General features: G+C 39.7%; 1 protein-coding gene and 1 long non-coding RNA gene across 2 annotated transcripts in view; one reads left to right on the top strand and one right to left on the bottom strand.

Moving 5' to 3' along the window:
* Positions 1–15,898, bottom strand: part of kctd16b (potassium channel tetramerization domain containing 16b) — a 68,085-nt gene that overhangs the window by 44,688 nt on the left and 7,499 nt on the right. The gene's annotated exons all lie outside the window — the stretch shown is intronic.
* Positions 8,660–9,997, top strand: LOC144894533 (uncharacterized). Its single transcript, XR_013625139.1, has 3 exons — positions 8,660–8,670; positions 8,960–9,061; positions 9,934–9,997. It is a non-coding gene; the product is annotated as an uncharacterized LOC144894533 (long non-coding RNA).

The following is a 15,898-nucleotide window of genomic DNA, read 5'->3' as shown; positions in this document are numbered from 1 at the left end:
ATTATTTCATTTGAACATGCATCAGATTACAATTGAATGCATCACATAATCAGTTCACAGTTCCACATGTCCAAAAGGAGTAGGAAGAAGCAAAGCTTATTAAATCCTACCCCTCCATCTGCTACTTTTACAATCACTAACTGTTACATTTGTTCACTTCCTGCTTTCCTAAGGGCAAATAATAAAAACTTAAGAAACCACAGATAGTTGGTGGGTAGACAAATTATTTTTTTTCAGATTAAAATGAACAAAGCATTATTAGAGCCCTGTAGACATGACAAAACACGACTATAGTCACATTTATACTCTTTTTATTTACAACATATTGCGCAACTGCAGGGTCTTGAGACACATGCTAACTCGCAAACTAGAGAGCTAGTGACCTAAACGGTAGCCTTCAAGTTATTTCCTTTAAACTTAAATAGCCAAAAACTTACCACTTCCACACGGATAGGGAGGATAACTATTAACAGTTATTTAACCTTTAACATGAACATTAATCAAACGTAATAATTTTTTCTGGGTACATGATACCATACAGCATCCATATCAAACTTGCGCGGGCCGCACTAACATTAAACTTTCATATCAAGGCGGGGGCCTCAAACTAGTGTCCTGCAGGCCACGTGTTTGAGACCCCTGTTCTAGTTCATACCAAAGGTGTTTGGGGGGGGTTGAAACTGCGGGTTGTGTCTCAATTCTCACATTTCTGCACTCACACTTGGAACTTTTGAGTTCATAATGGGTTCACACCCAGAAAGGTCTTGCACTCGAGAAGCCCAAAATGGTGAGACCCTTACCACCCTCAATTGTCGCCATCTTGGTAATGTTAATGGTTTAATTTCATTTGAACATGCATCAGATTACAATTGAATGCATCACATAATCAGTTCACAGTTCCACATGTCCAAAAGGAGTAGGAAGAAGCAAAGCTTATTAAATCCTACCCCTCCATCTGGTACTTTTACAATCAGTAACTGCTACATTTGTTCACTTCCTGCTTTCCTAATATAGTTGGAGTCCTTGGTCCAGGACTCCAGCCTCAGGACTCCAGCCCTGAGTGTATAAAAGACCGGACGGGGAAAGGAAGGGTGCTTTTTTTGCAGCTGCGCTGTAATAAGACCCGCTTACTTGTAGGCATACAGGGACTGCAGATAAGCCCGGACGTCTGTATTAGGTATTGTTGTCAGGAATAAATAATCTGGTTCTCATTCTATAATTTGGTTCTTTAAGATTCCTTTATCCTCTATTCGAAACCCACTTGGAGTCCTCGGGGGGAGGATTTCTACAGTACTTTCGGGATCTCGCCGCAAAGTCCCAAAAATCGCCGTGTCGATTTGCGATTGACGTGTTGGCGACAGATTGTTACATCACAAGTTTCTGACACGTTTAACACAACAATGGTGTTGCTGCTGTGGGAGATTATTGCGGATTATATTAATGTGGTTTTCCATTTGGACTGCTTAGTGCTGCTGATAAGATGCTTGCTATTGAGTACAATGGTCATTGTTATCAATATTAGACAGGGATCCCAGCGTATTGTGTTGTTGTAAAGAGGCAATGCAAAGCGCTGTTGTTACTTAACACAAAGAGTATTGTACAGGATTGACACTGAGCCCATGCAGGCAGGGAGACGAGAACGTTTTCAAGGAAGGAGCCTTTGAATGATGTCGTTTTTTTTCCCCCCCATTCTTGTTTAACCCCTTAAATCCTGGGATCGTTAAATCCTCGTTAGAAAAAGACATATGCAAATGAAATAATATGTATCTAAGTAAAAAGGAGACTTTGATGGTTGCCATAAATGTCAACATGTATACATCTACTCTACTTTGCCTTTTATTTAACCTACAAATATGTCAGTTCATTTTTACCTGACCCTGTATTCTCAGGGTATTGAATTTATACAGGGGTGGGCAAATACTTTCACTCGTGGGCCGCATTGAGGAAACAAAATTGTCCGGGGGGGCCAGAACATATATATATATATATATTTAACACACACACTATTTTATACTTATAATTTTTCTTGAATTTTTTTTTGTCTAATTTTATCTGTAAGTGTTATATACTATCAGCTGTATGTTTTCATGGCCCTTTTTTTCAGGAGCACTTTAAACATCACACCACATCTAACTACGTCATTTAATTTGACAGTTTTGTTGTTTTTTTTTTTTACTAAATAAGACTTGCAAGTCATGTTGCCAGTTTGTATGTTAAAAGTTGAAATACTTAGAACGCAACTGGCGGGCCGGATTCAAATGCTTGGTGGGCCGCATGTGGCCCCCGGGCCGTAGTTTGCCCACCCCTGAATTTATAGGAACTAGACTGTTCAGGTTCAAGGCTTCATCAGTTCCTGCTCAAAGACTAGGTGAGACACACACCAGTCAGACTTGATAGGACCGCTGTAGACTGAGAACTCGGTGCAAGATTCCATGTATTTAAAGGAGGAGGCATATCCAGACAGGAATGGTTTTGTGGTTTCAAATGACGGTCAATCGTTGTTTAGGTGGTATCGCTTTCATTAGCCGGGCTTTATTTTAAGATGTGTAGCAAAGCCTGATTTTTTTTTTTTTTTTTTTTTTTTTTTTAAACGATGCTGCCCTTGTAAATCTACGGCTATTGCCTTTTATGTTCATGTCCCTCCTGCTTGGCATTGTCATAGCCTTTAGCCTTACCACTTATTAACCCTCATTCATACTGGAGCTCTCTCCGCTTTCCCTTTGTGTTCCTCTACAACAAGTGGAGTGGACTGTGCTATTTTCACTGCTCCGGGCCTCTTGTCTATTTCTGCCCTTCCTCTCTGTATCTGCCCATTTGCCTTTTTTTCCTCCTGCGGCAAGAGCTGCTGTTATTCTGCCCTCTCTCTTGTTATTATTTCCTTTCAGTGTTTCGTCTTTATCTCTGTGGTTCTTTCTCCTTTTTGGTTGCCCGTGTCTTTTAGTCATTTTTCCCTTCCCTCGTGACTTGCTGTGGATGTCAGAGATCTTGTACTCACGATACACTGTCAGCACATTAGCCATTTCCATTTTTTTCCACAGGTATGAGCAATGGGAGCAAGAGTTAGCCGCACAGAAAAGAAAGCTTTCTTCTATTAAACATACATCAAATAAATATGTAGCCTAACTCGGTGTACGTATGGCTCGAATAGAAGACTGTAAATATATAGAGTGCAGGAAGGATGTGAGCCGTATTTAAGTGTGTCTGGCTGCCTCATTAGACGCCACTGCCTGGGAGTCAAATGAGAGAAAAATTAGGTTGAAAAATGTTTTTATTCCAGCTATATACAGTGGTGTGAAAACATGTTTGCAGCCCTTCCTGGTTTTGTTTTTATTTTTGCATGTTTGCCCCACTTAAATGTTGCATTGAGTCTCAGGATTTGCAGAATTGTTGTCATTCCGCCACATTGGTCTATTTGAGCATAAACCGCCTTTATAAGGTCATGCATCTCAATAGGCTTCAGGCTAGGATTTGGACAAGGCCACTGAAAAGTCTTTTTTTTTTTCTTCAGCCAATCAGAAATGGACTTACTGGTGTGTTTTGGATCTTTGTCCTGATGCAGAACCCAAGTTGGTTTCAACTCCAGGTCACCAAGAGATTTTTGTTAGACAGCAGAATTCATGGGTGCACCGGCGGTCGAGTGGTTAGCGCGCAGACCTCACAGCTAGGAGACCAGGGTTCGATTCCACCCTCGGCCATATCTGTGTGGAGTTTGCATGTTCTCCCCGTGCATGCGTGGGTTTTCTCCGGGTACTCCGGTTTCCTCCCACATTCCAAAAACATGCTAGGTTAATTGGCCACTCCAAATTGTCCATAGGTATGAATGTGAGTGTGAATGGTTGTTTGTCTATATGTGCCCGTGATTGGCTGGCCACCAGTCCAGGGTGTACCCCGCCTCTCGCCCGAAGACAGCTGGGATAGGCTGTGACCCTTGTGAGGATAAGCGGTAGAAAATGAACGAATGAATAAACAAATGAATCATTTGAGTGTTAAGTTGCTGTGTGATGAATTTAGTGCTGTGAGTAATGTGTTCCTTGAAAGATGACACAGTGTGTCAGACCGTTGACCTCTTGAGATTTTCAATGGGTTGACATTATTTGGCTCCAAATTGTCCAAAGGTATGAATGTGAGTGTGAATGGTTGTTTGTCTATATGTGCCCTGTGATTGGCTGGAGACCAGTCCAGGGTGTACCCCGCCTCTCACCCGAAGACAGCTGGGATAGGCTCCAGCATACCTGCGAAAATGAATGAATGGTTGCATTTATCACAGCAAGTCTTCCAGGTCCTGAAGCGGCAAATCAGCACCAGACCATCACACTACCACCACCATATTTTACTGTTTGTAGCGACACTAACATTAACATGTATCCTGAAACACTGCAATGATGGCGGCAACAAGAGTGGTCTACGTAGCCCATACGGGGATCGCTAGCTGACTAGCTGCTAGAAACCGGATGGGAAAGCACCAATGGGTACCCTAGAGTGGGAAACAATAACGACTAGAAGGGTATATAGCAACGTTAATTTCAAGAGTTTGTCTCTCTTCACATTGTGATGTTAATTTCCATCTTTATCTCCGTACTTCTCCCCATATGATGGTCTTTCTTCTTCCTCTTCATTATCTCAAAGCAGTTTTGTCGTCCCCCAAAGGCAGTGTACTCTGCAAAACAATCTAATCTTCTTTGATTAGCTATTGTTCTGGAAGAGCGCTACCACACTACGTTGTCACGTCCGTAAAAAAAGCTGCTCCAACTTGAACCGTGGCCTTGAAAGCGTCCTTTAGCCCTTGACATAGCAGAAGCAATGCATTTTGGGTAGTGGAGAATTCTCTCATGCACACATAAATGCCTGATGCAGAAAATGCAGCAGAAGCAAATTATGCAGTCGGACGGTCGTTTTCCACTCCCATGGCCTCCGAAGCTTCCCTGGGGAATCAGGAAACATTTTTCCAGGATGGGATTTGTAATCCCTTTAGGATGCTCCCAGGTGGACCTTGGGTTTCAAATCAGTTGGATGTGCCCGGAATATCTCCGGAGCGGACGTCCCACTGGCATCCTGATCACATGACTATGACTTTAAATTGTGTTTTAATGCAAAGTGTTTCATGTGAAGCTCTAAGAATAGCTTTGGAAGAACTTTAGTGTGCACATTTTGCACTTATTCTTTATAATTTTATATCTAAAGTCAAAACTATTGGCTGTTAAAAATGCACTTTATTATTTATTTTCTAAATGTGTGAATTTATTATTATTTAGTTATTGTGTGAATTTTATTTCAATGAGTTATTTATTTTTCTTATCTTGTTTACTCTAATTTCATTGCCTTCTCTGTATGTGTGTTTATTTTATCATTTCACTTCTTGGTCCTCCCGGGCTTCCGTAGTTGGCCCCATGCACTTTATTATTTATTTTCTAAATGCATGAATTTATTATTATTTAGTGATTGTGTGAATTTTATCTCAATGAGTTATTTATTTTTCTTATCTTGTTTACTCTTATTTTCATTGCTTTCTTTGAATGTGTGTTTATTTTTATCCTTTCACTTTTGCTCCTCCCGGGCTTCCGTAGTTGGCCCCAGCTCTGGTAGCACTTCCTGTCTTTGGCCACACAACATGGTTGGCATTGAAGAGGGTAAGTTCAGTTAAAGAACTGCAGATAAAATGTGTTGTTTAGTTTAAGATTTGGTCATCTGTGTTGTGTATATTGTTTTTATGTCGATATATTTGTCATTTCAAGTGGTTTTATGTTATTTTGATCGTTGGTTTTAGTAAAAAATGGCTTCTTTTTATTTACAATTCTGGCGGGATTTGCTTTGTTACAATTACTAATTACTAATTTATGTCCCGTCTGTGTAGGTTGCAGAAGTGGAGGAAAAATAACTTTATTTTCATTCTTTTGTCCATCAGGTATGTGTTTTTTTTTTCATTTTTGTAATCATAATACTTTTTCGTGTGTCATTAATTGCTCCTTCCGCTTCTCTTACCCACTCCGTTACTTATGTTGGCCACTAGTCGGCAGTGTTGTAAAACATTGTAAATATAAAATCTTGTGTTTTTTTTACCATTAAAACAAGTACTTCTCTACTATTTAACATCCATGCATGTTAAATAGTAGCCTGCAAAGCAAATTCTTAAGTCAGAAATCGCTGTGTAATTCTTCAAAACATGATATTAGCTGGCACTTCACTCATCCTCATCGCTACTTCCTGAATCTGCTCTAAGCATCATGGGAAATGCAGTTTTCAGCTCCATTCAGCAACATTTGACAGAGCATAGAGAGGTATAGAATCTACCAAAATTCTCATGTCAGCAGTTTCAACTACCTCTAACAATTACTGCAAAACTGTACAGCAGGAACTTCACGTCACTTTTTTTTTTTTTTTTTTCCCAAGCCCCCGAAATCGTCACCGACCTTGACTGTTCATTTGCCTGTTAAATCGAGAGTTTTGCTTTTTATGCTGGCGGCAAACTAGCTAGCTTATAGAAGTGCTGGCTCAGCAAAGAGCGGAGATGCGGCTCACGGGCCATAAAGTGGACAATCGCCTCGACCTGACTGAGCCTTACGGTGAGCTCCATTAAGCACACGGGATGTGCAAAGCTGAGTGGCACAGCACCTGGATGCTTTTCACCTCGGAAAGTGTTTTTTTTTTTTATTAGAGGAAAAACTGAGATGGCATGAAAGTGTTTAACATCCTGTCATTTCAGCATTTTCACAACAAGTATAGCAGTTAGCTTCTGCTGTAACTGCCCTTTGTTTATGTGCAAGCTTTTGTGATTAATTGTGATGCTGTGTGCGGTCTTTCTCTGTTGCTAGCAGCTTTCTAATATTGTTTGGACTATTTTTCTGCCATTTTGAATCATGTCTTGTTAGTGTTTTGGATGTATATTGTTCAAAATCTAGCCTGGATGCTGGTTATCTAGAGCGGGGGCCTCAAACTAGTGTCCTGCGGGCCACATTTGGCCCGCGGGCTGCATGTTTGATATTAGTGCGGCCCGCGCAAGTTTGATATGGATGCTGTATGGTATCATGTACCCAGAAAAAATTATTACGTTTGATTAATGTTCATGTTAAAGGTTAAATAACTGTTAATAGTTATCCTCCCGATCCGTGTGGAAGTGGTAAGTTTTTGGCTATTTAAGTTTAAAGGACATAACTTGAAGGCTACCGTTTAGGTCGCTAGCTCTCTAGTTTGCGAGTTAGCATGTGTCTCAAGACCCTGCAGTTGCGCAATATGTTGTAAATAAAAAGAGTATAAATGTGACTATAGTTGTGTTTTGTCATGTCTACAGGGCTCTAATAATGCTTTTTCTACATTTTTTATTCCATATGCTGCTCTCTGTGTCCTTTAAATTGCCCCTCGGGGATAAATAAAGTGTTTTTGAACTTGAACTTGAACTTTGTTCATTTTAATCTGAAAAAAATAATTTGTCTACCCACCAACTATATGTGGTTTCTTAAGTTTTTATTATTTGCCGTTTTATTATTTTTAGATTTATTTATTACTGATTGATTGATTTTCTTTATTCTTGATCCTATTTTGTGTAGAAAAATAAAAAGTAAGATATTTGAGAACAGTGGAATTTTTTATCAGAGCTTTTCTTGTAGAAAATCAGAACCAAAGCAAAGTTTATTAATTTTTCTGTTTTTAATAAATGTTTTTTTCTACACAAAATAAGATGAAAAATAAATAAACAAATCAAGAATAAAGAAAATCAATCAATCAGTAATTGATAAATAAATATAATAATAATAATAATAATAATAAAACGGCAAATAATAAAAACTTAAGAAACCACATATAGTTGGTGTGTAGACAAATTATTTTTTTCAGATTAAAATGAACAAAGCATTATTAGAGCCCTGTAGACATGACAAAACACGACTATAGTCACATTTATACTCTTTTTATTTACAACATATTGCACAACTGCAGGGTCTTGAGACACATGCTAACTAGCAAACTAGAGAGCTAGCGACCTAAACGGTAGCCTTCAAGTTATTTCCTTTAAACTTAAATAGCCAAAAACTTACCACTTCCACACGGATAGGGAGGATAACTATTAACAGTTATTTAACCTTTAACATAAACATTAATCAAACGTAATAATTTTTTCTGGGTACATGATAGCATACAGCAAACTAGTGTCCTGCGGGCCACATTTGGGCCGCGTGTTTGAGACCCCTGGTATAGAAGTTGTATGCCGATGTACGGCGTTCATGCAAAGCATGACAAAGCGCTAACCAGAAGTGTCAGTGCACTCTTAGTAAGTGAAACCTGCTTGCGTTTTAATTATACATGGTTTATTCTTGGGTGTGTGAATCCTCTCTGAGGAACACCAAGGCTGTTATCCCTCCACAATCCAAAAAAAAAAAAAAAAGCAGCCGCCATTTATCCAGGAAATTAATTCTAATGTTCCTCCTCTTGTTTTGAGTCCTCCAGTCACCTCGGGGGAGTTCAGCAGGACCGTCGCATCAACCGAGCCTTGCTTCATCGGCATAATTATGGGCTGTTGTTGTTTGCTCAGGGGCACATCGAGAGGCACACGACAAACCACCTTCAGGCGGCACCCCCCGGCTTATGTGATATAAATGCAAACATTGGGAGACATATTTGGAAGTGGATGGAAGTCATCATCATCATCACGTTTGAGTTTCGATTGACATTGTCTTGGAGGTAAAAATTCAATGTTAATTATTCATTAAATTATTAGTTATTATTAATTAATTAGTTAGTTATTAATTATTAGTTATTAAATTTACAAATTTAATAACCCCACTGAGGGACGAATAAAGGCATATCTTAATCTTATTTAGCTAAATGAGACAATAACTACCTGTATGTTAATTGTACTACTATAATTAAAACTAAATGAAAGCTAATCTCACTTTCATGCGACTGTATTTATGTTTACGTGAGCTAACTCTTCTATTATTCCACTGTCTCATTTGTCAAAAAAAAACAGAATCATCACCAAATTTGGTACACAACTACCCGAAATTTGAGGAAAATTGGTTGAACAACATGGCCGTCATCATGTATGGGAAGGAATAGGCGAGACTTATGGGTAAATAATTGCCCTTAATTCATGAGCTTTATTTGTGTAATGATTATAAAACTCTGAGCATCTATGTGTGCGCTCTGTTGCGAAGCATTTTGACCTCTGGTGAGGATAAGCGGCATAGAAAACAGATGGATGGATGGATGGATGGGTCCCATAGGGCAGTGATTTTCAACCACTGTGCCGTGGCTCACTAGTGTACCTTGAGAATTATCCAATATCACTTTTTATAGTTAACGTTGATTAATCATCATTTGCAAATATTATGTCAATAGCCATGAATATATGGACCCAAATATTCCAATTGCATTTGGTTTATTTGCTCAAACAGAAAGAATTGAACAGGGATGGAATATTCCTTTAACCAATCCGATTGAGGTATCTTGTACCCGCTCAAACGGAAATTTGTCAGGGTGCGTTCTTGTAAAAAAACGTGCTGTGGCTCAAAAAAGGTTGAAAAACACTGCCATAGGGGGCAAAAGAAAAAGAAATAAAAACTTCAACCGCAATAATCAGCCATTTTCTGCTTAAAGGTTCTAAAAAGGATGAATTAGAATGTGGCTAAAAGACTAATGTCCAACATTTTCACCTGTTTTTTTTTTTTTTTCCAAGTTGTGACTTTTTTTTTTACATTAAAATAGTTTCATAATAATTCCAAGATAGTTGATAATGAGTTTAAAAAAAATGATTTACAAGTGCCCGCAGCCTCCTGGGATGGGGATTGACAGGCATGCACATTATGCCGTCTTCGCTGACAGCCCTTCTTGATGTTGTCAGGTTGTGCACTAAATCAAGCGGGACAGGATGATGACATAGGAAGGCGGCACAGAGTAATGTACCTTAAAGGACATCCACCTTTCACCTTTGCTCCATTGTAGGTGTAATGCGCTTTGACACGGCGGCGGTGAAGTTATCATGATGACAAGACAGGCTTCACTACACGTCTTAAAAATAAACCTGGAACTCAACTATCCAACATGGGTGCGGTAAGTTTGCTTTGTTTTGCTTCATGGAATAGGCTAACATAGCATGATTATATGTGACTATATATATATATATATATATATATATATATACATATTATATGTGACTATAATGTTAGCAACTTTAGTAGTATTCCTCCTGTCCAACTTGTCAATGTTACATTATATGTATGTATGACGGGTGGCACTGGAGGAGGTCGTCCAGAAACCGTAAGGTTGGCGGTTTGATCCTCACTCCCTCAACCCAGTCACTGTTATTATGCCCTTGGGCAAGACACTTCACCCACCTTTTCACCCAGCTACGCTTCCGTCAGTCTGCCACAGAGCAGCTGTAGCTGTAGTTTATAGATTACCACCGCCAGTATGTGAATGAGAAGTGAATGAATAATGACTTCCCTGAGAAACACTTAGTGGACATTGAAAAGTGCTAAATAAAATATAATCAATTTTTATCATTTGTATTATTCTGTGAGATATGCCATCTATTTTATGTTTTTTTAACATTATTAGAGCACTCTAGACACTGTCATCACCTTTATATTCGTATTAGCCATTCATTCATTCATTTTCTATGCCGGCCAATCACAGGGCACATATAGACAAACAACAATGGAATTGAACTCTGGTCTACTAGCTGTGAGGCCTGCACGTTAACCACTCACTCGCCGTGCAGCCTAGCACATAATTATTCATACCCATAAAAAAAATTATTACGTTTGATTAATGTTCATGTTCAAGGTTAAATAACTGTTAATAGTTATCCTCCTTATCCGTGTGGAAGTGGTAAGTTTTTGGTTATTTAAGTTTAAAGGAAATAAGTTGAAGGCTACCGTTTAGGTCGCTAGCTCTCTAGTTTGCGAGTTAGCATGTGTCTCAAGACCCTGCAGTTGCGCAATATGTTGTAAATAAAAAGAGTATAAATGTGACTATAGTCGTGTTTTGTCATGTCTACAGGGCTCTAATAATGCTTGGTTAATTTTAATCTGAAAAAAAATAATTTTGAGTTTGAGACCCCTGCTGTAGCATGATCATCAGTGTTGCGCAATGTGGTGTAACAAAGAATAATAGCGGGAATTCAGAGGTCCTCAATAATTAATTATAATTCTCCAAAGGTCAGAATTTTCCTTTAGGGCCAGTATTGTTAAATGATAATAAGAGTATATATAAATATTACTATCCAGTTGACTGGCATTTGGACCCTAGCGTTCTTGTCTTTACCCACTGAGCTATCCAACCACTTTACACTTTACATTCCTGCTTGGACAAAAACCTTCATACAGTCTTCCTAATGAATGAAATGAATGAGTGAGGGTATTTAAACCCCTTCAGTCAGCTGGTAAAGTACTGTACTCGTGTAAAGCTTCTTATTATACAGACCGTATGCACACAGCAGTCCATTATGTTTGCAAACAAGCAGCAACGCCCTCTGCAATGCCAACATCTCGACAGCACAGTCCTCTGCGAGCGGCACTCAATAATTCATTACCCCGCGAATAGTAAATAGCGCTTGAGATGGGACGATAAAGGCGCACCGTCGACAAATCGTTGTTTCGGTGGGTGACAGAAGACAGTCGCTTGCTGCAAATTCTTTAAATCTAAATGATTCAACATTTTTTATGCTTATGTTAAAAGTGTCGAAAAAAATGCTAATTTTGCTTTTACCATGCCTCGTAAAAGCCTTTATTCCACTTGTGCTGCACATACTGTAGATCCCCCGCTACGTAATTTATGATAATATACTGTATGAACTTCACCTCGCAGCACAGGTTTGAAGACCGGATTGACTGTGGAAGCTTTTGCTCCACAGTAAAAAAAAAAACATTTGCGTTTCACAGCAGACACCTACGTTCCATTTTTCACGCCGAACTAAATGTGAAAACGCTTGACAAAAAACTGTGGAACTGTGAACTGATTACATGATCACTCAGTTGTAATCTGATGCATGTTCAAATGAAATAAAACCATTACCATTTCCATTACCAAAAACATTATCAGCACGGTTTGACATCAGGCATTATTGAGAACCGGGACTAACAAGAATCTTTGATTCTCCTAAATTCAATGATTGACCAGCCCACTGACTGGAAAAAAAATGGTCTGTAACACCACCGAAGAAGAAGCGTCACGCAGTGTTTGTCTTCATCCATATCAACCATGGACAGAGTGCGATGGTGCTCAAAGGTTTGGCTGAAATTCAGCCGGCGCAGTCCAGCATCATGCAAAGGAGGATGCACCTTAAGTGTGCAGAGCAGTCACTAAAAATGCTTAACAAAAGTGTACATTTTACGAAAATGCATTCATGGAATATTTGACATTATAAATGACCTCTAATACCTCTAATCACTCTATGAATGCCAAATATATCAATGAAAACCAAAACACAACAGTAAATACGAAGGGGAGAAACTGGCAACAATAAAAGACCACTCTGAAACATGCAATCCATTTTCTATGCCGCTTATCCTCACTAGGTATGCTGGAGCCTATCCCAGCTGTCTTTGGGGGCGAGAGGCGGTGTACACACTGGACTGGTGGCCAGCCAATCACAGGGCACATAGAGACAAACAACCATTCACACTCACATTCATACCTATGGACAATTTGGAGTCGCTAATTAACCTAGTATGTTTTTTTGGAATGTGGGAGGAAACCGGAGTACACAGAGAAAACCCACGCATGCACGGGGAGAACATGCAAACTCAAGGGTGGAATTGAACTCTGGTCTCCTAGCTGTGAGGTCTGCGTGCTAACCACTCTAGCCAATTTGTAAGATATACTGTGTGTAAATTTTCATCCATTTCTTATGCCGCTAATCCTCACTAGGGTTACGGCTATGCTGGAGCCTATCCCAACTTTTTGTACACCCTGGACTGGTGGCCAGCCAATCACAGGGCACATATAGACAAACAACCATTCACACTCACATTCATGCCTATGGACAATTTGGAGTCGATAATTAACCTAGCATGTTTTTGGAATGTGGGAGGAAACCAGAGAAAACCCACGCATGCACGGGGAGAACATGCAAACTCCACAGAAATGCCCAAGCGGAGAATCGAACCCAGGTCTCCTGACTGTGTGGCCAACATGCTAACCGAGGCACTGTTGATTCGGACTAGCTTGCTCTGTAAATAAGCTAGGCAGCTATGGCACTGAAACAGGAGTTCAGAACATTTACAGAGGGCTTCCCCCAACTAGAAATGAATGAAATGATAATCAAATGTTTTAAAAAGTCAACTTAAAAAATAAAAAATTAAAAAAAGTACATTAATGTGCCCAGATAACATTGTCGGGCCGAAAAACAAATAGATGAAAAGCCATTCCTGGTGGCCCCTAATAAGAAAAAAGCCATTATATATTTCCATGAGCCATCAAAGATGACTTTTTCCAGTCATTTCCTTTGGAGATAATTTCCCCTGGTGTTAATTTCCTCTGGAGTTGCCACATTAGTGCCCCTTGGTTTGTTAAGGGACATAAAGACTTCATTGGTGCTCGGCAAATGAAACGCCGCTGATATGCTCATGCACCGGGAAGCCATAACCCACCGTGGAATGAAATTAGGAGCCGTACGGCCATATGCTGCTTCAAGCTGCGTGAGTGACAATGGTGGGGTTCTAATGAGGAAACGAGAGTGATTTCAGACACGATCAAACCAGGGGAGGGAAGTTTCTTCTTCAAGTAGGAGTACTAATGGTCTGAGGACTGACCAGCTGTTTCATCAGTCACGCTAGCGTCAGGCAAAAAGTTTCTCTTTAAAGTTTTTAACACGCGCTTGCATTGAAAAGACCCGTGGGATCGGGTTTCTATAGATTGGCTGACAAGCTAAACGAGGATGCTTATATTAGTAGCACAGGACTCTTATCAGATTCCTAACAATGCCACATCATCGCTGTCGTATAGAGCAGTGATTTTCAACCTTTTTTGAGCCACGGCATGTTTTTTTACATTGGGAAAAACCTTGTGGCACACCACTAACCAAAAATGTTCCAAAATGTCACCACGACCTCACACGTGCATCAATAAGTCTATGGGAGGAACAAGGTAGGTGTTGCCACACGGACCAATATTACATTGCTCTGCCAGTCTTTACACCACAGACACTCCACAGTAGCCACGTTTTTACATCACCACTTTTTCTCTTTCCCAATCACCTTTCGGGAAACAATGGTATCCATGGAAAGGAATATTCCAATCTCTTGTTTACATGCGCCGTGAAAATCAACCAGAATAGTCAATGGGTCATTTGCGGTAAAACGTAAACATCAACATCACGTGATACCGACTTTTTTCCAAAGTTTTTCTTTCACTTGTTGGAATAACTCCGTATTGCCAGTTTTTCGTCTGTCCAGTCTTGAAATTTAGTTTGAATCAAAAAGAAACTTTGCTTAGTCCAGTGCCGATTGCTGGCCTCCATTTTTAAAAGTGAAGAACGTCTGGATCTGCGTGTTACGTCATATCTGAGCATGCGCTGAAAGAACGCACCCGGGATCAATTTAAACAGGAAAAGATCAAATTCAATTTTGCTAATATTTTATAATTAAACTCAGGACATGTTTTATATAGATATATATTTTCTTTTTTAATAAAACTGCACTTGTGAATAAAGTATAGAAGGGTTTAGATTCTGTTCCACAGATGGCGCTAATGCACACGAAAGCTGCTTGCCAACCGCCAATAAACAACAGAAGAAGAAAAACACCAGGAAGAAGAACGCACCCTGACAACTTTCCGTTTGAGCGGGTACAAGATACCTCAATCGGATTGGTTAAAGGAATATTCTTTCCGTTTGAGCAAATAAACCAAATGCAATTGGAATATTTGGGTCCATATATTCATGGCTATGGACATAATATTTGCAAATTATGATTAATAAATGTTAATTATAAAAAGTGATACACCTGACGGTTTCTCAAGGTACACTAGTGTGCCACGGCACAGTGGTTGAAAATCACTGATATAGAGGATCTTTGACTAAAAAACAACAGATTTAACTTATCATACAGAACAATGGTTCTCAACTAGTTTGGCTGTGAGACCTAAATTGCTAAATTAGTCCCATGAGGCAGGTTTTGGTCGGTTTTGGTTGTGGTGGAAAATAGTTGCGGGTCGTTGCTGGGGTCTGTTAAGTTGTGTGCGTGTGAGACAAAGAGAGAGAGAGAGAGAGAGAGAGAGGGATGAGATTGTATTTTAACATCCACACACTCTGTCCATGGTGCTGTATGACATGGATAGTTTCTGGACCAGTAATATGATCTGCAACCATTATAGCACCGCTGCTTAACACATGGACGGCGAGCACAGGAGCGAGTCGCCAAGGGCTTAAAGGGGGGGGCTTGTTGTTGACTCACGGGTAGCTTCACGCCCTACCCCACCTTTTCTCCTCCCTGCACATTGCTGCTGTATCCTCCAGGGCCCCCGGGGATTATGGGAATCTACACTACCTAGCTACACTAAGCTTCCTGGGGGAGAAGGTCAAGAGGAGGCAAGGAAAAAACAATCTTCTTTCCTTATGACCTAGTTGGCTTCTGTCCTTTTTTTTTCTTTTATGGCTGACTTTCTTGCAGTCGTTCCTTCACGTGAAACTGATGTGACCTTGCATGCTGAAATGAGTGGAAACACCAATGGAAGATAATACTAGACAAGTCAGACCTTCGTAGTAAGCCCTAATATAGTCATAAATAGTCATACATAAAACACGTGCAATATGTGTACACGAGTCAAAGATCCTCTATGACAGAAACTATGACAGAACAACAGGAACGTTATAGTATTTTTTTAACTGCAAAAAACATTAACCGTCAAAGATCATCTATTAAACAGAATGCTCTGCTATTCTTCGGAATCTGTGGCAAAATTATAT

This window comes from Doryrhamphus excisus, linkage group LG21 (genome assembly GCF_037039965.1).
Source record: "Doryrhamphus excisus strain RoL-2023G ecotype Guam linkage group LG21, RoL_Dexc_Guam_v1.1, whole genome shotgun sequence".
Lineage (NCBI taxonomy): Eukaryota > Metazoa > Chordata > Actinopteri > Syngnathiformes > Syngnathidae > Doryrhamphus > Doryrhamphus excisus.
This window is presented reverse-complemented; position numbering and strand designations above follow the sequence as displayed.